Source organism: Lissotriton vulgaris, chromosome 1_1 (assembly GCF_964263255.1).
Source record: "Lissotriton vulgaris chromosome 1_1, aLisVul1.2, whole genome shotgun sequence".
Classification (NCBI taxonomy): Eukaryota; Metazoa; Chordata; class Amphibia; order Caudata; family Salamandridae; genus Lissotriton; species Lissotriton vulgaris.
Window position 1 is genome coordinate 662231998 of NC_141685.1, and position 23877 is coordinate 662255874.

The window sequence follows — 23877 nt, forward strand, 5'->3', positions numbered from 1 at the left end:
TCTTGGATGTCCACAGGACTGGTGAAGAACCTGTATTGAGCATGGACACAGACGTTGCAGAAGACCAGCAGGACGACGAGAGCAGGAGCAGCAGGAATCTTCCCTGTTGAAGTCTTGGTACCCAAAGTGAAGATCAGCGAAGTCCAGAGTATCCAGATGTTCCAATTTGCAGTGGTATGTGATCTGAATCTTGTCCCATGATGAATCTAGGGACCCACCCACAGGTAAGCCCTTAAGTAACCTTAGGAAAGGGTTGGGATGATTCAGGAGGCTCTCCCAGAGAATGGTCTTGACAGTGGGGAGGATACTCCCATGCCCCTTGTCTAGCTTCATGCCACAGTAGGAGTCAATGGCTCTCTGAACTGGTTTGAACTGGAGTTTGCAAGGAGGGCACCAAATGTGCCCTTCAAGCAGTCTCAGTGCAACTGGTTAGGGGTCTCACCTCCCTGTGGCAGGATACCTACTGTTCTACCTTCCCATGCTCAAGTTCGGTTCAGCAGCAGGGTTGTAGAATTGTGTCTTTGATCGGCAGCAGCCCTAGATTGCTGTCCAGTTCTAGAAGACTGGTACTGGGAGCACTGAGGGCCTCACGGAGGAGCTTTACAGTGCATGGAATCATGCCTCCCACACCAATACCAAACATGACAGGGTTCATTACAGCCAGTTTAGAGATGGTCTTCGAAAAATGATGCATGACCACTCTATATGTCGTAATGGCTGATGCACTTACAACACAGGAGAATAGGCCATGACACCCTCACACTTAGAACCAAGCACCCTGCCTTCTGGATTGAATGGCCTGCCTTAGGGGTGACATAGGTTTTCAGTGCAGTGACCTCAGATATAAGGAAACTTATATCTGTCGTAAGTGGTACTAACACCAGCTTACACAGGCTGCAATGGCAGGCCGTTAGTCTCAAGTTGAGTGCTCTCTCATGGGTGGCATAATACAGGGTCAGACCGATTTGTATATGGCTCAGTTCAAATTTAGGTGGCATAGTGGTTACACAGGCTTCAATGGCAGGCCTGTAGTCGCAATTTGAGTGGTCTCTCATGGGCTGCATAATGTAGGGTCAGGCTGATGTGTATATGGCTGAGTTCAAAATTAGGTGGCATGGTGGTTACAAATATAATGGTTTGGGATGTTGCCCAAGCAATTGCCAGTGGCTGAGATTAATTCAAGTATTCCATCCATCAAATTGTTATTTTCGAACTTTCTAAACGTGGTATTTTCAGAATTATGACTTAAAATCTGACTTTGCCATTAAGGATTTTTTTACATTACAATTCTGTAGCCACCCAACTAGAGCTGTCCACCTGCTATCAATTGAAAGTTACCACTTATTAAATGTGGAAAGGGAACCCAATGTTATCCTATTGGAGAGATGTGCCTTAGGGTAGTGAAAAAACTAATTTAGGAGTTTTTCACTACCAGGGTATTTAAAACCTAGAAGTACATCTATTACTGTTTAAATACACTTCACCCTGCTCTCTCAACTGTTTAGGGCACACCCTAGGGGTAACCTATGTATATCAAAAAGCGAGGTTTGGACCTGGCAAATTTTGCCAGGTTGAAAAGGGAGTTCAGAACAGCGCACACAGGCTCCAATGGAAGGCCAGAGACATGAATAAAGAGGGACTCAGTGCTTAATTTGAGCCTGTGGTTTATGGTCCTCGCCAGCGGCACCAAATTGTTGGCATTGGTTTTTATGACAGTCCACCACATGATGGCACTGTCTGTATAATTTTGAAATGAGAAAAACAGCAGTTGTTTAATAATTATTTCTACATTACAGACAACAAATACCAGCCACCAAAGCCATCTTCTAGCTTCAGGGGGCCTGGAATAGTCCAAATTGCCACCATAGTAGAAGTGTCATGCTTAGTAGTTGCTATTGCCAGTGCAGGAAGTGGCCATGGTTGGTGCAACCTGTAGTGGCTCTCTGACAAGGACCCTGCCACTTCTTTTTGTTTTTACAAATTGAGTACTTGGGGTACTTAAGTGGATGACACATTCAGTGCTGCAGGCCCACTAGCAGCATTTAATTTACAGGCCTTGGGCACACTTTACTAGGGACTTACAAGTGAATTAAATATGCCAATTGGGTGTAAGCCAATGTTACAATGTTTAAAGAGAGACTACAAGCACTTTAGCGCTGGTTAGCAGTTGTAAAGTGCACAGAGTACTAAAATCCAATAAAAACGGGATTAGAAAACAGGACGGTGAAAGCACAAAGTTTGGGGATGACCCTGCAGAAAAGGACAAGTCCAACACTGCACATATTTTATATTTGAAAACATAATAAAATGTTGAACATGAGATTCCTAAATTGTCTTGGCTCATTTCCCTAGACTTTGGTGTCTAATACCAAACTCATATCAAAGAAAAGTTAAATAAATACCAGTCATTGCTTTCTTTCATGACTTTGATTCAAGTAGCGGTATCCACCTGGAGAGTTATCTTTGGATAAAATACTGTTCCTATCCAGTAGGCTAAGGTCCCTATAATTCCATGTCTGGAGATAGCAGGCATTGTTGTACTGAGTGTATCTGCATGCGCACAGTCTGTGGGTGGGAGAACAGTCCACCCCCATATGACCCTTGCAGCTCCACTGGGGGAGCAGACAACACTCCCTCGGGCATATCCCTTTACTGAATTTGCATGCCCTTCCCCACGGCCCCTTCCCCCGGCTCCCAGACAGCTGCGGACCCTCTGACATCTTCTGTTCGTGTTACAGAGGCAGAATATGAGAGTAGATTACCCCCCAGAATCAGTAAAAAAAAAAAACTGAATGGAAGATCATGATATTCCTGGTCTGGCTGGCCGCTCATCATACCAGGGAACTATACTCATAATTTCTGGTTTGAGGAGTGGGGATACTAGTGAAGGCCGGATATTCTACCGCCAGTCCGTCCCCTATCCCCGCTCACAAATCCAGCAAACTTGTAACCAGGGCTTATGTCTGTAAGCATGAAAAAACCAACTGAAGTGATTTCGTTCGTCAGTATTCTTGCAGAGAAGTTTACAGAAGCAATTGAGTTGTATTAGGACTACTTTTAATACGGGATGACATTTACCGTACGAGCTTTATAATTGCATAGTCAAGACTACCAGTCAATCCCTGAGGCCTCATTAGCTTTCCAAAGGCGCCTCCTTTCTAGGACGCACATCATCGCTACAGAAATTAGACCTTGAATGGAAACATGATGATTCCTCTGACCTGACATTGTATGTGATAATACAAAACATCAATATCTTTGACACCTGAGCTAATTCAGATGGCTTTCATCTTGTATGCATAAAGCACTGTACACTGAATCACCAATTAAAGTCCTCATTAAAGGGATGCCTGATGTTATTTCCACAAATCCCTCTTCTCCCATGTGAACTCATTTGTCTGCAGTTGTGTGAAGTAGCCTTTGTTGTTTACAAGCAACTGATTTCTGAAAGTGCTTTTTGCAGGGTTTTTTAAATTACGCACGATATAAATTCATTTGACTTAAACAAGATATCTAAAAGTTAACGAGTGCAAAGGTAGATTAATTTGAGAAGGTTGTGTGATTGCCTTGTGTCATTAGGTAGACGTGTAATGGAAAGATAGAAGAATGAACCTATCACAAGTGAGATGGATGTTTATTCTTAATTCACCTCGATCACCATTACAGTGAATAACCACTATCTCGACCATCGTTATAGAGAATGCCCATTACATAGAGAATGGTAATTACAGTGACCACTATTACAGTGGCAGATCAATATACAGACGCTAGTCTTTTCTGAAACCTGCTGTTACTTTGACAGGCAGAATTACCTCCACCCTCATCCATGTTGCCGCTGGAGCCAAATCAAGATAATGGCAACATACAGCACTCAATAATGTAAACGGTGTTGTTTAGCCTCTAAGGAGAGTTGACTAAGTAATCTGGGGATATAAGGAAGGTAATGTCGTGGGTGTGGCGGGTACCGAACTGAAGATAACTAAAATCCATACCAAAGACACAATCCAAGTGATACAATTTTGTTATACAATCCAGACTCGGGGAGGAACAGAACCCCAATAATTAGAACTATAGTTAATAGTTATGATTTTTTAAAGTTTCTAGTGAAGAAAACACTAAAAAGCAAAACGTGCCTTGTTGTGATTATCTGGTTGTGATGGATCTGTCAAAGTGACAAGTTCAGGCCGACTGCAATGCCATGTATGTCAGATGCAGGAACCAGTTTCATCCTGCTAAAGATTTTAACTTCTCTGAGTCCAAGCTTTGCATTGGTGGTCGATGCAAGGATACCGTTGTCGGTGCAAGAAACAGGTCTGGCACCACAGATGGTCACTCTTTGATGAAAAGAGTCAGTCATAGCTGGAGGTTCACATCAGCAGGCATTGTGGACATTTGTGATGTGCAAAGAGCCCCCAAACCTCTAAATCTTCACCTGGAGCTCAGGTCTTGTGATTGTAAAACAAGAGGAGTAAAATGTTAGTCGGGCTAAGGGTCGAGGCCCTGTGGGGCACTCTTGGGCATCAGGGCTTACTCCAGTAGAGTTAAGAAGCAAGGCTGGGCCGCTAGGCATTTACAGGGAAGACCTCTGGAAGTTTGCTGTGCCCCTGTAGATCAAACAGGAGATCAGCCAACTGACGCTTGGATTGACTTCTTGGGGACCTGGTTCAAGTCAAGCAGTTCATAGCTTCCATCTTAATACAACAGGGCAGTCCCTCTGTTGAAAGTTCCACAGGTCCAGCAGTGTTCTGATGAGAGGTTCTGAAAGTGCCACGTTTATATACGTGTATCCCCCTTTTCTGAGTTTGGCTTCAAACTGTCTAGGGAAACGAGGGCATGCAGACCTAGGTGGGTGCTACATTTGTCAGTGGCAGGGCAGACAGGACTTTTACGTCACAAATAGGATGGGCATGCCTTGGGCTTACCTTTGAAGCTCAGGCAGGATGAGCACACGCCCCCAGGACATGCTGCTCAGAGGAGAAACATCTTGCTTTACACTCAAGACAATTTTAATCCTATGTTCAGAGGTAGCATTACAACAGAAAAACTTGACTCCAGGATGTTTTCACTGCAAGGACATGAAAAACGTAAGCACAGGTGTCCCACCTTTTTAATATCATGGGCCCTGCCCGACGAGCCTCTGGGGCGTACCATACAGGTGATTTATAAGTAGTAATACGGAGGATTTATATCTGGCAAATGGTTTCTTTTCCAGGTCGAAAGGACAGTGTCAGAATTGCACACAGACTGCAGTGGCAGGCTGAGACATGTTTTACTGAGCCACTTTAGTGGGTGGCACAGTGAGTGCTGCTGCCCACTAGTAGAATTTAATTCACAAGCCCTGGCTGCATGTAGCACCATGCACCTGAGATTATAGATAAGAAAGTTGTCAAGGTTATTTTCTAGTACATCTTCCATACCGGGTCTAACAAGCTGAAGTCACATAAAGTGCATCTAGCTCACGCATTAAACAAGTCTGAATAGATCAACAACACAATGAATCTTCTTGCAAACAGCAGTCTCTTCTGTTGAATCCAAGGTAAAATAATGACCACAGTGACTTTCAGGCACCACACCAAAACATGGGCTCCACTGGCCAGGGAGATAAAAAGGAAATGTAATTTTTCTAGCATAGATGGCAAGTCTAGAATGCAAGAGAATCAAGAATAGGCAAATGCATACCTCTGATCCTTCAGTAGGTAGCGATGACTCTGATTCTTCTACTCTTCTAAAGCTTTTAAAACAAGGTGATTTAGTCTGACAAATATTTTAGAGGGTGATTCTAGTATCCCATTGAAGGGCACCCTTAATACAATGTTTATATGCTTCTAAATGGAACATGCATTTTAGTCATAGTATAGGCCATTTAAAAACAAGCATTTAGATTTGGAAGCTTTATCAGAGATCACAATCCACATGTTCAAAGACAAAATGTGGGGCACATCATGAAAAGCAGCACAGTCTAGGTCCCTTCACCCAGCACAATTTCTTTTTATTGTCAGTAACACTTGATTTCTCCAAAAAAGACAATCAGTCAAATGAAGACAGAAAAGGTACAGTTCCCGTCTTTTTAAAATACACAAAACCTTCTCATAAGTAGGCTTTGACGGTCAACTTCTGTTGGAAAGTGGATTATTAGTAGTGATAATTAGTGACTTACCACTGTACTAAGGCCAATAACACAATAAAAGGGTCAGTCAAGGTCTCAATAAATGATTCCCTTGTTCAACCCTTAGTACCAGGCAATGAGCGGGATAGCATAACTTAGGAGACAGGTGTGTAAAGTATTTAAAAACATCAATATATTAAATAAGTAAGACACAACACACAATAAAAATCCAGCATCAATTTATAAAACTAGATAATATTTTTATGAACAAATAGACACCAAAATAACAAAGATTCAATGTAGGGTACAAGAGATATGAATTTCTTAAATAATAAATAATTTCTAGTACCTAAAAACCTATAGCTCCATTTGGGGACATCTAGTCGCACTTGACCGGGTCAAAATCAAAGTTTGAGGCTGACTAAGAATGAGCCATGGTTGAATACACTGCACTGGAGGACTGGATCCTCCAATGCAGTGTTACCTTGGACTTGGAAACTTTTCTGGAGGACTTTTCTCTCGATGTTGAGTAGTCCCCTACAGCAGGTTGATTTCAAAGCAATGTCCTAGGATTGCTTCTCTGTGAGGTCTCGGGCAAATTCTTGAAGTCTGGTGCTCCAGAGCATTCAATGGAATGAACCTGAAATCTGTGAAACGTTTGAAGGTAGCTGTCTTGACTCTTGACAAAAAGTTCCCAAACTTCACTAAACTTTAGGGTCTTCTCCCAGAAGGTCTCCTTGAGGATTCAAGGTGTTCATAACACAAATCCAAGAGTCTGGAATCTCCTAAACGGTACTTGGGATGTTTGGACTACAAGTTCCACAATGCACCTGGCCAAATCCTTAAAAGTCCACAGGACGCACTCCAGGATGGGGACTTGGAGATGATGCAGGTGAGCTCTGTTAACGTGTAGCTTGCAGGGAGTCCACTTGTTAATCCTTCTTGAATCAAGGCAAAGCCCTTAGGGCTGTATTACCAGATTGTACAGCAGGTGTAGTCCTTCCGAGTGCAGTCCTTTTGACGGAGATGCAGATTCCAGCAGGGCAGTCGTTTTTCTCCTTGTAGTTTAAGGCAACACATCTGAGTTGCAGTGCAGCTCTTCCATATTCATTTGTGGTTTCTGGGCATCAAGCAGAGGGGTACCCTTGGCCAAAGGGATTCAGGGTGCCCTCCAGGTGTATGAACATATCCTCTAAAGTGTGGCATATTCTTCCCCCAGAAAGCACCTTTCTTCCAAAATCCAACATGGATAAAGTCTCTCATCTGGGGTTAGATCATGCAAATCCATCCCACTGGTGTGGCTAAGGTTCACTAACACATCATTTCCAATACCCTGACTAATCTAATTACTGAGGTTCCTGTGTGGCTGGGGTTGAAGGATATCGGGGGTCAGCCTGTGCTGGTTCCAAACTGTCTTTCTGCTTTTAAAAGGCCAGTTTGGCTCCCCTACCCTCTTCCTGGCTTTTGGCTTCTGCAGCTAAAGTTCTCCACCCACACAATACATAGTCTGCTCTGAGAGGACACTTCACACCTCATCAAGCAGCTCTGGCTTAGACTGGGAAAAGCTGGCCAATCAGGAGCGGGCAACTGAAAAGCTGGATTTGGGCTCACAGAAAGGAAAGTTTAATAACCTATTTTATGTAGTAGTTACGATAAAGTAGCAATGGCAAGTTGTTGGATTTATCATAACTATTAATTACATACCTTGAAGTATATTTTTAGGTGTCTCCTGTATATTTAGACTTAAATAAATATCTCAATGTTAGCCTATAGAGCCATTCACAACAATTGGGAAAATGGACTTGACAGTTTTTCCCTCATCAGGGCTTATTAAACATATTTTATAATGTCCCTGCTTATAATTACAAGGCTACTCCTGGGGCACCTAGGGAAGACCTTGGGGGTGACATATGTAAAAAATAAGGTAGTTTGAGACTTTGGAAGTACACACAGATTGAATTAGGAAGTACCTTTGATTCCAAAGTCCAATTTGAATATAATTACAAATTAAAAGAAACTTGCAAGGCAGGGTTGGCTTTGAAAATGGCTGGTGCCAACAAAGCAATGCTCACTCTAGTACAGGAAATCTACTGGGCCTCTAACTCTCTCTGTCCTATTATACACTAGGGACTTATAGGTAGTTTGAATACCCATAGCCATATTAAATACTATGGACTTACGGGGTCTGTCATTAACAATTGTAATTATACCTAATCATATACTTGTAAGCAGAGCACAAGCCCTCGGTCTAGTTAGCAGAGCCGAGGGCACAATCAGAGTCAGATAACTAGCACCTAGTAGGCAAAATGCAGGCTACAAGTGGAGGGACACTGCAAGCAAATCCCGATTTCTTACACAACCCAGCACCACTCTGCAAACAGCCTAGAAGACTCATTCCAACCCTGGGAGAGTTTCCCTGCTCTGTGTTGCGAGGAAGAAAGTACAGAAGTCGGGCTGCTCCATTGCAGGACCTACTCTGCCTTACATTCTACTGCAAAGCTCACTTCCTCTGGATAGCTCACCCATCTCTACATTAACAGTACCCATTTCAAAATGAACCTATGTCTCAGCTGTTTCATTCAATGTTAACCATGGAGTCATTCACTACAATGGGGAAAATGGGCTCCTGAGTTTTTCCTTCACCAAGGTTTACAAAACATCTTTTATAATTTCCCTGCTTATAGTTACAAGGCACCCCCTCTCCTTCTCTCATCCTGCTCTGCCATCGCACTAGGTGGTCTCAAAAAAATAAAAAGCAGAAATGGGGGAAGGAAACATGGAAAATGTAAAAACATAAAGAGAAAAATAACAATAGTAGGAAAAAAATGAAAAACCCAAACAAAATGACAAAAACATAAAATACATGAACACAAAAACACACACTAATACAATAAAGGAAAATGAGGGGTGGATGAAAGCAGATAGGGGGAGGTTCTACATGAATTTTTTTCGCAAATCTTTTTATATTGGCATTTGTTTAAGAAACAGTACAGTGATGAACAGCACAGTGTATCGGACTTGTCCCTGTCCCGCGCAAACGGCACAGTTTCAGGGTGTATCAGGCCTTTTACTGCAGTCTCTGTGTCTGCTAAACATGGGGCACTAAATTATATGCACATTCTAAGTAAGGTTGCCCACCCCGCGCTGGCCAAGCACGTGCTGTTGGACTAGCACCCCAGGGCAAGTCCATAGGTGTCCACCCGCTGAGACTCTGCGTAGCAACATAAATGTGGATGGATCCTCTCAGTACGGAGTATGCACACAAGATTGACATTTGCATATGTAAAACAGTTGAAATCAAACAGTGAACGGAAGATACGTAGAAACAATTGCAGCTACAGGAAAACACCAATACTCATGGGTCCCCCCCCACACATCTAGAGCAGCCCCCGCACATTCTCCTACCCCGGTCACAGGTGTAATGTACTCCGAAAACCCAATCGCCCTCACAGGTTAAAGTGCCTTTCAAGTAGATGGTCTAACTGGAACACATCTCACAGCATACCCCGGCTTTTCCAGCAACACCATTCAATCCTCCACTGTTCTTGCGCCCCCCGTCTCCCCGGCCCGCTGCAAAGCACTCAACATGCATTCCCACCGCTCCGCCATTGGCTCCCTCCGAAGACCCTCCGTTTCCTCCCTGCGTATAGCCGTCCACTCCGCCCGGCAAACTCCTGAAAGGAAGAGATCCATGCCTGCGTAGTCGGTGGATCACCGCCTTCCAGTGCCTCGTGAGGAGACGCGTGGCCACCAGTAACCCCAGGTCTAAGAAGCGAGAAGATGCCCTGTCTTTGGGTGGTCTCTTAAATTGGTGCAGTATAAACTCCGGCCACTGAAGGGGTACGACACGGCCAGTGCATCTACAGGGTAACGCACCTATTGCGCCCCAATAGGAGGTCAGCCTGGGACAGCTCCATAGTACGTGAAGAAGTCCTGCATCTAGTTCTTCGCACCTGGGGCAGGACGCATCCGCGCTGTGGAAATATCTATTTATGAGGGCAGAGATGAGGTAGGCTTTATGTATATAGAGCTGTATTTGACAGAATCGTAGGTTTCTGGGAATGCGCACTGGACTTTTGAGTATTTTGCCCCAGTCTTCGTCAGATAGTGCCGTACCCATGGCCCGCGGGGGAGGTTCTACCTGATGTTTGTTAAATTCTTGTTGCCGTGCATCATCCTAGTAATTTTCTTCATTTCAAGTTTCTGTAGTTGACTTACTCCTGTCTGTACTAGTCTGTCGGTAGCTTCCTTTCTTCTGCTTTGTCAATAAACTTTCCCCCTCCACCTATGTATCATGTAGACTAGTATTGTAAGACTAAGAGACCATATTTTAGGATAGTTACTCTTCTGTGAAAATTACATGCCCAAGTAAGCTATTCTTCTTCATTATTATACATGCTCATTGAGAAGGCTTTCTTTTTCTTGCTTATTCTCAAATAGCAAAACTAGAGAGTGGCCATGGTGAGGCGTGAATCCCCCCATGTTTTGTATGTATTACTTTATATAGTAACAGTAGTTACCAGCAGTTTTGATTAAAGTAAAGCATGGCTGGAAACTATTATGAGGGCAGCCCCATTGAATTTGAAAACCGAGACCTTATGTCCTTCATTGACCAATTATTATTCCTTGTCTTCATTGGGGACCAGTAACTCAAGAGTCATCATAGCTCTGCCCCTCCATTGCAAAGAGTTTGTATTCAACTTGACTACCTTGCTTTTCAAACATCGGCAACAAACAAAATGCCCAAAGGGGTGTTTTTGATAGAAGACAGTGCAACCGAACTGTAGTGATATATTGTGGTTGAATTTTGTAAAAAAAAAATAACGAGGGGCGGTGTACCTGGCATCTAAAATGTGTAATGCTATTTTTAGCCGCATCAAACATTGCCAAGGCCAGCAACAATGTCAGCGGATGCGGTCAAAGTTAGAGTGCCTGCGGTGGCAGGCACAAACAGTGGTAACTTGCATCGCTTGCTTATTGGAAATTACTAAAATACTCACTCACTCACTCATGAAATCCCCCCCACTTTACAACCTACAGTGGGGTTGAGTTAATGGCCTCTTCTATCTACAAATCAGCAGACAACAGCTCATAACAAACTACAAAAACAATGGGTTGATGGAAAATGGTAAACAAGGATGGAATGAGAAAGGATGGGTGCAATGGTATATGAGTAAAAGGATGCGTAGATGAGTGAACAATGGGTATCTGGGTATAAAAATGCCTGCTTGCGTGGGTGAAATGGATGATGGGTGAAAGGAATTCTTCTTGGTAGGTTAAAGCATGATGGGTGAATGGGTGAAGGGATATGTGGGTGAGTAAAGAGATGTATTGGTGAAAGGATGGTTGAGAGCAGTGAATAGCTGAATGAATGGATGGATGAATATGTATGAATGGATAGTGGAAGACTGGATGAGAGAATGTAATGCTTAAATGGTGGGAATGAAATGATGAAGAACACTAGAACATTGAAAAGATGGATAATTGATTAGACTAAGAAATAACGGAGTTCTTCTAGAGAGGGGGTGCATACCTACTTTGCATGTTTGTAACATTTTTATCAAAGCTGTGGTTCGAAGAGGGGGGGCATTTCTGTCTACTCCCTTGACTCACTGCATTTGTTCTGTGAGGCAGATATGTTCTTAGCAATCACATCCCTTCATGTGGCATTTCGCCAGTGTCACCAATGACCTAACTGCTACATAGTTCAATATGGCACTGCGTGTTGACTGTGCAATAAGTGTCTGTTTCACTTAATGTGGTATTTTCAAACTTTTCAATGCATGGCATAGCGAAAAGAAAGAGTGTTTCCTTACCCTCCCACTGCCTAATCAGTCACTTTCTAGTAGTTCTCACTCCTTTATTCTTACCGACGTTCTGTCCAAGCCTATCCAAAAATGTATAAATCGATTCTAGGAATGTGCCCCATTTTTCTGGCTATCTATATATTTCATGGCTTCGTATCAGATTTCCACCTGTTTAAATTTTCCCTTTCAACATTTGCCAACTGGAGTGACCAAAACAAAGACATGTTGATGAATAGCGACACCCCACTAGCATTCTGTAGCAGTACATATACTTACTTACCCGACCTTATCCCTGTAACTTACCTGTAGTCGAGTAACTTAAGTTTCCATTCCATACTGCCACGCAAATCTATTTGGTAGAAATATTTAAAAATTGTGGTGGAAGGCGAGGCCAGGGAGGAAACTGAGACTAAGTGCCTTGAGTTTTCGTAGATGGGATAGTCTGTGACAAAGGTGGCATATACAATCTATAAATCCTGTTACTTAATCCTTTCCCTGAACTAGAGTGCGTCCATTTTCCTCCATCTATTTACGGCACAAGACATTCGCATTTTGTACCTGACATGTGTGATGTTGTACCATTATTATTATTCAGCATTGGAGTCATGGTAAAATTGAAAGACATTTCAAAGAAGAACAGGACCCTAGGTAAAAGATCATTGCCCAGCTGCCGACTGTATAGTAGCAAAGCGGTGACTACTGACACATTCGATAGTATACCTGCATTAATTTAGCACACAAATACTTGTACTCCATAGTGCATAATGCCTTACTCATTAACAAGAGGTAATTTATTTTTAAGTTTCCAGAAAAAGTGTCTCTTTAATTTTTTACTAGGAAATCCTTCAATAGAAAAAAACAATTCTTTAATTTTAACCTGGTGTGCTGCTATTCTGCCTGAATTCATTTCAGCCAGTTTCAGCCTTATGTGATGCCTGTGTGGGTAATAAATGGCTGTGACTCTAAGCACATCATATTAAGAAGGCCCTAGGGGACCAGCAATATACGGCTACGGTGCTACTATATACTTTTAAAGAAGTGCTTTGCATGTACCATTATTTACAATTTGTCCTTTTCTTTCTTGATATCGACACTCCCGCTGGTAAATAACCTACTAGACAGGAGATAACAGTCCAGCTGCATCAGCAGGTGCTGGAGTCCATATGGGCTGGATTCCAGAGCTTGTTGGCCCTTGAGGAGGAGAAGGCAGTTGCTTCTGACTAGGCCCCCAGCCAGCCACCAGCATCTCTTGCCTCCCGACAAGAGCAACACCATCACCACCGGTGGCTGGCAGCCACCCATCACACCACCACTGCTGACCCCCGTTGCACCGAACCACACTTTCCACCACTGTGTCATGCTGAGGCTTGTGTGCATTGAAAGCAGACAGACACACATGTAGGGGACCTCAAACATCTTCTGCCCTGTGTATAGTGTAGTGCCCTCTTCTTTAGCCCCCTTTTAAATATGTGTTTTCTTTGGCGGGACTTGCTGTGAGTGGAGAGGGTGGGAATGATGGGAGCTGAGACTACTTGTTGAACTTTTTTTCGTTGGACATTTTAGACACTGGTTGGAAATAGGGAGATTTGTTTGGGGAGAGGGGTGGGACTGTTGTGGCTGAAAGTGGTGGGTTTTCATTGTTAAAAAAGAGATAAAAATGAACATGTGATAACCATTGCAAAAGTAAATGAACGCAACTTTCAACATCACAGTGTATGACAGGAAAATTACGCTGTGTTAGCCAAGCATTCTCAACACGGCGGTACCATGCAATAGTCTCCAGATAACGGGTCAACTGGCTGCGTTAAAATCAATGCCATGCCAAAAATATGCGAAATGCGAATGCAAAAACAGCTGCGATGAGGCCAATTGCGATACTAAAATCAGTGAAAACCAGCTACAGGCCTGCAATTCACATGCGTCATGTGGGAATAATTACCATAAAAGCAGAAAAAAAACTGACAAACAAATGCCAAACAAAAGCGAAGCACAATGCATGGTGCCGGAGAAAGTACGGAGGAGAACCAGAACTCCTAAAGCCCCCCGGAGGACCTTCCTGGGACCTCAGGGTCAGGGAAGGCCAAGGAGAAGAAGAGGAGGAAGAAGTGCTTCAGTCCGCAGGAAAACAGGAACCTGATAATGGAGGTGGTCGAACACCATCAACAACTGTTTGTCACCTCCACTATGTCATTGGCAACCAAAAATGGACAACTGCAGTCCATCTTGGACAAGATGAATGCAGATCTGGGTTTAATCCACCACCGTTCTTTAGCCCGCTTTGCCACCCCAGTTCAGACATGGCCATATGCAAATCAGTCTGACCCTGTGCCTCATGGGAACAGTCCAGCCCGAACTGCCAAGACATGCCTTCCCTGGACCGGAAAAAGCTTCCTAGGACCGGTTTCTGGCATTACAGCTGTCTTCAGCCAGGCTTGCTTGAATCCAGTGGTGTATACATGTGGTGTGCATGTAGGCATAGGGGCACAGGGGACTGCTATATCACATTCTGCAGGCCCGATGGTGACATGATTGTGTTCGCACCATGATACCCAATCACAGAGGCTCCATGACTTTCGGGGCACAGACTTGGTGGCTCTGGATACACTGCGGCCTGCACAGGCACACCGCCACGGGACGGTGACTTTCGGTGCACTGAGGTAGGGGCACCTTAAGTGCTGAGCGAATGTGCAGCCTGCGATGATGCCCCGTCCTGGCGGTCCGGACAGGTTTTGTGTGTCCTCCTGGACCGCATTGTAGGCCTGAGCCAGCGGGCAGCGTGTGCCTACCGTCAAGTGGCGTCGCCTCCTGGATCACAGAGTTAGTGTCACCTATGAGGCTGAGCAGGTGTGCAGCCTGCGATTATGCCGGGTGCTCTGGTGTGTCCTCTTCCATGGAGAAATCAAGACCCAGCACCAAATGTGAGACCTGGGGGCCCACGAAGCTACATGATGTTGAGGGTGCCATGTCCGCGGGCCCTGGGCTTAGGGCTTGCACCAGCACGTGGTGGGCCCTCATTTCTTCATGCCGGTGGCAGAAGGTGAGCAGTGAGGCCTGGGTGTGCAGGGGCAGGCATGCACTACTGGGCAGTGGGAGGGGCTTGGGTGCAGCTTCCTGGGTGTGCAGGGGTGGGCATGACCTGCTGGGTGGTGGGAGGGGCTGGGGTGCAGCTGTATGGGTGCACAGGGGCGGGCATGCAACGCTGTGCAGAGGGAGGGGCAAGGATGCAGCTGCCTGGGTGCGCAGGGGGGGAAGGGAAAAATGTCACGTGCAATTGTATGTACTTTGCCATTCAGGTATTTGGACTCTGTTTCAGATGATGGGTCTGTCTCAGATGTGGGACCTGGTGTACTGCACTACATACCGGCATGTGGTTGGAGACACACCGGGGGCAGCAAGTGAGCAGTGTGGCCTGGGTGTGCAGTGTTGGTACTCTCTCTCCCTGTCCCTCTCTTCTTTTCTCTGTGTCTCTCTCCCCCTCTCTGTCCGTCTATCTCTCTTTCCCCTCTTTGTCCGTCTATGTCTCTCTCTCCCTTTCTGTCCATCTATCTCGCTCTCCCCCTCTCTGTCCGTCTATCTCTCTGTGTCTCTCTCTCCTTCACTCTCTCTCTCTGTCCCTTGATATGTGCAGGACATACCTTCTCATCATGATTTTTGTCTTGCAGGCTGTGACCTACGGAGTGTCCCGAAGGGTGCCGCCATGTATTTTCATTTCTGTTCTGTATTTGTTGTAATACATTTTCATTTGTTGCTTTGAAGGTGAATGTGTAATGCTAATTTTTGTGTCGACACTTGCATGTAACCAGATGTGATTGTGCAACATCAGGCTGAATGCTTGGTACATGATTCTGTGTATTCGATGTAGCATGTCTTCATCTGGGGTCGGGGGCCCGGGGAAGGGGGGGTCCTGGTGGTGGTGACGGTGGCTGTTGTGGCCCTCTTGGGTGTCCTGGCTGCATTATGAGTGGCTCCATGGCATCTGTTGTTCTTCAGGTGTGGCTCTAGGCTGGGCTCCTGTTTGTGGTGCAGGCTGTGGTCCAACTTTATACCACGTCAGAGCAGGTGTTAGTTTCCTGCTGCTAACGCGCCTTATCTCGTGTTTTGTAATCTTATCGCCAATCTGGCTGGTCGTTGAGAATGTTGCGGAGTGGTGTTGTTGCGGGTTTTGGCACAGGAATGCGTACTCTGCATCTCATTAGCGATAGTTGCGAGGGTCATCTCTGGCGATTTATTTTGCGGCTGCTACCGCAAGTAAACTGGTGCTAAGGGCTGTTAGCACCAGCTTGTGAATGGAGCTATACATTTATTGCAGCTTTGGCTATGATAAAGTGCTGTTAACTTGGTGATAGCTTCTTGAGAATATGCCCCTCTATTTTTAAGCCTGTTTGAAAAAGTGTACACCAAGCAGTACCCTAGTTCTACTATCCTCTCTAAGTACATTGACCACTACAGGGGATTTCCATTGCCTATATTACAAAAATGCTCCATAGCTCTTTTACCTCAATGGATGAAGCAAGGGCTCCTACCTATCTCAGTGTTCTTACTGCAGAGTTTCCCAAGATGTCATTTTGTGGTGGTGGTATTAGTTGCATGCTAGTGCACTAACATGTAAGGATTCATAGGTAAGTTCCCACTTCAACCTCGGTGAACTCCGACTATAGTATTAGTCCATCACTGTCAACTAGAGGGAATGTAACCACAGAGTTAGTGGGTTTTATATTATCATATCATCATCATACCTTTAGAAAGACTGGGACCAGACTACTACCATGACAACAAAGAAGTCAGGAGGAGTTGAGTCAGAGTCCGGAGTGGACAAGGTTAAGCATTTAAGCAACACACAGCCTGAATGATGATGATAAAGAATGATGTTCTTCAATATCTAGAATATAGTTTGCTTTTATACTTGGGTGGGTAAAATAAAATGGGGCCAATGTGGGCTATTGCTCAGGTAATAGACGATTCAGTAGTGATTTGGTGTCGCTTTCATTACATCCACCCCACCAAATATGTGATCTATTTATGGTGTAAATTAAGTCACACCTCAATAAATCACACACTCCGGGGGATGAGGGTTAGAATTTCAATGAATTGCTCGGAAAGTGGAAAGGTGTGACACAGATAAACACTACAGAATGACAGAATATGAATTGGGGATATGAGCAGCACATCATCAATCTGTTGTGGAACAAAATGAAGAAATTAGTATGACACAGTTCAGTTACATGCATTGCAAACAGGAACAGTTCTTCAACCTCCAGAGACCCAAGTTATTTATATACCTGAATGTTCTGCAATCTAATTTTGAAAAATATTATCCAAATTATGGAATAGTGAGATGAACTGACACATTTAAAAAAATTGATTCTTAAAAGAAAAATGATACTGTAATACCAAATTGGGTGGTGCATCTGCATCCATCTTGTATTAATTGTCAATCTTGAGAGTCTGACTGCGGCAGTCTGGTAAGGTAAGCAGAAGTGTTATGGAACTTTCAAATTTTGTGCAGGAGAAAAGAAGACCTGCAGAATATTAAACATAAGCAATATTTTAGAGTCAAGGACAAGGACAGAAGAGAAGGTAAGTGTAGCAAGAATACTCAGCGAGGCAGAACAAGAGCATAACCTACTGAAATCAATCATTTTATGGCTCATGTGCAATTGATTAACTGAGAAGTGAGAATAAATTACAACCAATCTTAGACACGTGGCTGCATGTACCAGGCTGATCAATCTTACAGCTGTCATCATAATGTTTAGCCAGGTGCGTATATAATTTGATGACATCACATGTCTGTTTCCAGTTGCTAAAACAATATGCCCCTCAGCCGAGTTCTGACCCAACCATTAACAGAGAAGTTTCAAATTTGAGCCAACACAGAAACTCAGCAGCATTGCTATTCCCAAATCCATGCATCTCTCACCTTTCCACAGAGCTGAGCAAGCCTCTTAGAGACATCAACATGTTGGTTTCCCTGAATCGAACTTTCTTCTTTGGGCTATTGTTGAGGCATTGCCACCCTGAGTCCTTCCGTTATCCTCTTCACTCTAAGTAAGTAATGAATCTGCCCAACACTATTCCGACTCTCAACCCAAATGAGAGAGATCGACATGTAGTACACTGCTATTGAAGAACAAAAAGAGAAAAAGATAGTATTTTTGGTTTAGATTTGTGTTTATAATTGAATGATCTAAAAATTTTGTTGAAGAATAATTTGTCAACAAGTTACCAGAACAAAAAAAAACTAAATGAAAATAGAGTGGACCCGGCAAGCAAATCTCACTAAGGGGCCGATTACGATTGCGGTTTTTCCGCATCCTCCGGGCCGGCGGAAGTGTCCGCCGGCCCGGAGGATATGGAAAAACCACTGCGGAGCCTTCAAAGACCCCCCGCCAGATTAGGATGGCTGGGGGATCAGGAAGACGTCCGCCGCTTTTTCGTCGCGGTCGCCTTACGACCGCGGTGGAAAAGTTCTAATATGGAGGCGGTGTCTAACAGCCATATTAGGATGGGGGTGAACAGATGCCTTTCCGCGGCGGCTTCTCCGCCACGGAATGCATACAGTGATTTCTTTGGGGGCCCGTTGCTGGTTCCCAGGGTGACGGGGGTGGGGGGTGCCCATGGGGGTACCTATGGTACCCCCCTGCATTTGCATGCACAAAGCAGCAGGCACTGCGCGGTGCCTGCCGCTTTGTGCATGCAAATGCGGAGCATGCATTTTTAACATTGCGGCGTGTGCTGCTTCAAGCAGCACCCGCCGCAATGTTAAACATACAGGATGTGACCGCCAGGGTAGCGGTCACATACTAATTTGCACGGAGGGACTACCGCTGCCCCTGCGGACGGTCCCTCCTCCTCAGGGGTGGTGGATGGACGCAGGTCCGTCCGCCATCCTAATAGGGCCCATAGTGTGAAAGGGAAATGGACAATCATCTTCAGGAAACATGTTCACGCATCATGCCACAAACTTTCCAAATCGTCACAATTAAGCATGGGTGGAAAATCCGTTCCGCTCGCGGATTTTGCAGTTTTTCGGTAAATTCGCAATCCGCGAACGCTCGCTAATTTACCTAAAATCCGCAAATTCGCACGCAGCGGATTTTTTCTTCTTGGTGATACAATTTTGCAGCGTGCGGTGTAAGTTCGCAATTGCGAACATGTAGGTGCGGCAGGCAGCAACAATCTCGCACTCGCGAAATTACAAAAATTGCAATTCTGCACAAGAAATCCACTAGCAAGCAGCATAGACCTTCTGAAAATGATGATTTTTATCAGAATAACTCCTCAGGTTGACATTTGCCTGCACTTTTTTGGATTTGAGGCCTTTTGACTTTCTTTGGATCACTTTTGGATTACAAATCAACTTTCACAAGTAAGCTTGTTTGGGGCATTACAGTTGCTGTAATGCTGTTCTGCAGAAAAACGAGTTTTGCAAAAGTGAAAGCATTCAGCAGGTGCGAAAGTTCAAACTCATCATTAGTAACCATTCCCTGTAGTGCTTCCTGACTGGGGCCCCTCCAGAGTTCAGTTGCTAGTTGCAACAATTGTATGACCCTGCTCTGACCCTCACAGCAGGCTCATAGAATAGCTACAAGTAGGCCACAAAGGTCCTGGGAAAAAAAATTACACTGCAACAGAAAGCAAATTACAGATAAGGAAGCAGGTGCCAGACTGGAATTTTAAAACAGTGACACATTAATAAATCAACCCCAAATTAATTCATGTCAGTTGAAGCAGGGCAGGTGTGCTTGCTTTTTCCCCCCATAATCTACAGTGATGATGAACCAGAGGGTGGTATTGATGTACCAGAGGGTGGCATGGGTGAAACAGAGGGTGGCAGGGGTGAAACAGAGGGTGCTGGGAACCTGTGATGATGAACCAGACGTAGAAACAACATAATCGCGACCGTTGCGAGCCGACATGTAAGTCTGCAATTGCGAACTGGTACAAAACCCTCGCGAACTTGCAGAAATCCTCGCGAACACAAAAAAAAATCCGCAAATTTGCGAGAATTTGCGGATTTTGCGGATTGCGAGTTCGCAAATTCGCAAAATTCGCGAACGCCAGATTTGCAAAATTCGCCCATGCTTAATCACAATCAAGCTTTCAAAATATAGTTGGATATCCCCCCTTACACTCTGCCATGACAAGAATTATCACTTAGAAACTTTCATTGGTGCAATTTTATTAACCTGTTCCAATCCAAGCATTTTGGTACACAATTGTCAATTCTCTTTGATGCATGTAACACAGATCGCAGCAGTCTTTGTGAATCAAATATTCTGGGGCAGTCATGCGAGGGGATGAGAAATGGATATGCATGGGATAGAGGCAGGAATTGCCTCTGCTATATCCTTCGAAGGAACGTGAGGAGGCGTCTTTGCTTCACACTGGTTTAACTCCCATCTGGCAATACATGTGCCTAAAATGGTGGGGTTGCATAATTCAATCACACACAAACAAAATAAATATTATCATTTTCCCCTAGCTATATCAATGTATTATTTTTTGCAAAGGAATTCAGCAATAACATTTCTATGGTTGGCTATTCATTTAGGAAATTAGCGTTTGTAGCATGTGTCTCAATAACTTAATGAGTAAGAGACACCAGGTTTGTTCCAAGTAAAAGAATATTTATTCCAGAAGCAGAGACCGACAACAGCTCCAGTAAGCAGAGAGGCAAAGAATGAATAAACCACAGCTAGGATTCTAGATTACAGAGCACAGTGACCTAATACATTCTAATTACCCCACATGCAATATACATAAAACTTTATTGATAAGCAGTAAATACAAAGTACTAAAGAATACAAATATACAGCTCTCTACACACACCCCTTTCTTTAGCAATGAAAAAAAAACAACAACAAAAAACAACTAGTAATACACAAAATCATTAGAATGAAAAGGAGGAAGTCTGATACGAGAACTGCTCCTCCATTGTCTGCTATCACCAGAACTTGAGATTTTTTTAATTGCATTTTCATCTACATTACTAGAACGTGAACCAACACAATCATCACCTCTGTCCCATAAAGAGCGAGAAGGAAAAGCCATGTTCTTATTTAAGTTGCGCACACCAGTAAGATCACCAAGATCAAACTAATCTGTATCAGATTGAGATTTAATTAGGTTATGGATTTTCTTGGCTTGTACATCAGTTAGTTTTATTAATGCATTTCGATTCCACCATCCACAATCTTGTAAAAGACCAGCCATTTTAGACACTTTTATATTTTTAACTGGTTCAGTAAACCTGGATTGTCCCTTGGACACCTTAATTGGTTTTTTAATAAGAACAGAGTCACCTGGAGACAAAGACGTTACCTTAACATGTTTCCTTTTGTCATAGTTCTCCTTGTACAATCCTTGTCTTTGTTTCACATGTTCTCTAATGTTATGCAAATCTACAGAATGCGCATGATCAACTTTGTCCGTTAACCAAGAGGGAGTGAATAGAAAAATGGGTTTCCTGCCTCTCAACAATGTATAAGGAGATAAATACATAGTGGAATGAGGTTTTGTATTATAATTCCAGAATTTTTGGCTCACATACTTAAAAACGTCTAACTTTTTGGCCACGGCTGTTTGCACACCTTCTTTCAACAACTTGTTTGCTCTCTCAACAAGACCATTAGAGGCCGGACTATATAAAGGTACCAATATGTGTCTAACCGAAACCTTTCCCAGAAAATGTTCGAAATCATTAGAAATAAAATGGGTGCCGTTGTCAGTAACAATCTCTTTAGGGAGACCTTCAATTAAAAATACTCATTGTAAAAAGGAAATAACTGACATAGAGTCTGAATTCCTCACACACGAAAAATATAGCCAATTTGAAAAGTAATCAATGAGTACAATCAGAAACCTGCTATCATTACCTAGTAGGTTAAAGGGACCTAAAAAGTCAAATCATAACTTCTGCCAGGGACCTTTAGGCCATTCAACTGGGCTTAATGGAGCAGTGGAAGTGTACCAATGTTTGTCTGAACATAAACATTCAGGACATTTATCTACGAAAAAATTTAATTGACCCTCTACGTTTCTCTAATCCTGCGAACAGTGCTAGAGCTTCCTAAATGTCCTTCATGAGCAAGGGATATAATCTTGCTCCTCAGACCTTCAGGTAGAACAAATGTATCCCCTCTAACCAAAATATAATTGACAATTGACAATTCTGAAGCAACTTGTGAACAACATCTATCTTGAATAGACATATTTCTGTCACAAGGCCAGCCATGGACTAAAAATCTCTTCAGTCTTTCGAAACAAAGATCTTTTTCACAACTTTCAATCCATTACGTTTCAGACAATTTGACCTCTAGTATTAAATCACACACAGTAAAACATCAGAATCATTATCATCAATAGGATTATCAACATCGCTGCATTCCAAAGGCATTCGTGACAAACAATCTGCCCTGACGTTCTTGCCTCCAGGGATATATTTAATATCAAAGTTAAATTCTTGTAACCTCGCCAGAAATCTGATAAGACGAGAAGAAGATTTGTTTGAACAACTGTCACCACGCATGTACATAAGTGGTTTGTGCTCAGTATAAAATGGGGAACCTAGTGCCCCAAATATACATCTTAAATTTCTCCACCACCCATGAACACGCCAAAGCCTCCCTTTCGATAGCGCTATAGCTAACTTCGGCCCCACTCAAAGTTCTAAAGGCGAAAGCTACATTATACTCATGACCACTGTTCCCTCTAGGCCACGATCGCGTGCACCTTCCCTGACATCAGCGTGCACCACCTAGCGAGGACGTCGCTAGAGAGTCGCGCCGCCCGCCGCTTTTAAAAAGCGAGCGGCGCGAACATGAGGCACTTTTCTAGTGGTGGCGGTGGGCGTGAGGAGTGCAGAGTGCAGGTAAGGAGGCAGGGGGGGGCTGGTGGCGATTATGGGGTTTGCAGCTGCGTGGGCGCGTGGCAGACTGTGGCCTTTTGTTTAAATATTGCTGACAATCAGAGCCCTTTCACGGGCTCCGATTAACAGCAATACTTAAACAAAATGCAACAGTCTGCCCCGCGCTTTACTAACAAAAGCGTAGACACTTTTCAAACACAGCGTGTACTTTAGCACACGCTGTGTTTGGAAAGTGTCTACGCTTTTGTTAGTAAAGCATGGGGCAGACTGTGGCATTTTGTTTAAGGATTGCTATTAATCGGAGCCCGTGAAGGGGCTCTGATTGTCAGCAATATTTAAACAAAAGGCCACAGCTGTTGGGGAAATGAGCGGAACAGAAGGGACACAGGACAGAAAAGCACAACAACGAGACAGAAAGGCACAAAAACGAGTGGGACACAGGACATAAAGGCACAAAAACGAGACAGGAAGGCACAAAAACGAGAGGGACACAGGACATAAAGGCACAATAAAACGAGTGGGACAGAGGGCATAAAGGCACAACAACGAGTGGGACAGAGGGCATAAAGGCACAACAACGAGTGGGACAGAGGGCATAAAGGCACAACAACGAGTGGGACAAAGGGCATAAAGGCACAACAACAAGTGGGGCAGAGGGCAGAAGGGCACCAAAAACGAGTGGGGCAGGAGGGCACCAAAACAAGTGGGGCAGAGGGCAGAAGGGCAAAAAAAACGATGGGACAGAGGGCAGAAGGGCACCAAAAACGAGTGGGGTAGAAGGGCACCAAAAACGAGTGGGGCAGAGGGAAGAAGGGCACCAAAAACGAGTGGGACAGAGGGCAGAAACACACAAAAAACGAGTGGGACAGAGGGCTGATGGGCACCAAAAACGAGTGGGACAGAGGGCTAAAGGGCACCATAAACGAGTGGGACAGAGGGCAGGAGGGCCCCAAAAACAAGTGGCATTTGGCGTCACAGACACGCGAGGTTCGGTTCCTGGCACACATAGCCATGGTTGCAGCTCACAGAGACCCTCCACGGCCGCACACAGAGGAAAAAAATTAGAGGGAACATTGCTCTTGACCATCAATAAT